This window comes from Astyanax mexicanus, chromosome 11 (genome assembly GCF_023375975.1).
Source record: "Astyanax mexicanus isolate ESR-SI-001 chromosome 11, AstMex3_surface, whole genome shotgun sequence".
Taxonomy (NCBI): Eukaryota; Metazoa; Chordata; class Actinopteri; order Characiformes; family Acestrorhamphidae; genus Astyanax; species Astyanax mexicanus.
The window spans coordinates 6,032,438-6,032,985 of NC_064418.1; positions in this window are offsets into that span (position 1 = coordinate 6,032,438).

A 548-nucleotide genomic window follows, 5' to 3' on the forward strand; every position below is an offset into this window, starting at 1 on the left:
AGACTGCAGATCTGAACTCCTCACTGCTGCTGAATCAGAGCGGAGTTTATCTCAGGGGGCTTTCTCTTCTCACTGCAGCTATAAACTACACCTGAAGCTGCAGTTAAAGGTGAAATTAGCTTATATGTTCGTCGGTTTGCTGAATATTATGACTAAATACAGCTTTGTGTTGTATATAGTGTTGAAGCTGGTCTAAATAATAATAACTATACTAAGAACACTATATATAAAACACTATAATTAGGCTTTTTAGCAGCTGTGTAAATTGTGCTGTGGCTTGCACGCCTTAATAAGTCGTGGTCATGCAATACTATTTTTTTTAACATGGTGTCATCTTAGGGGCTCCGTAGGTAAATGCAAAATTAATATAACCAACTTATACAGAACCAGCGACAAGTTTGTTTGTTTAATGTATTTTCTACATTATAAATTAATATTAATTTTAATTAATATTAAAATCAGCAACTATTGTTCAGCACCTCCAGAAACTCGCTGAGAAAACTATTCCAGGTGGAAATATTGTGCTTTATTTAATATTAATTTTCATC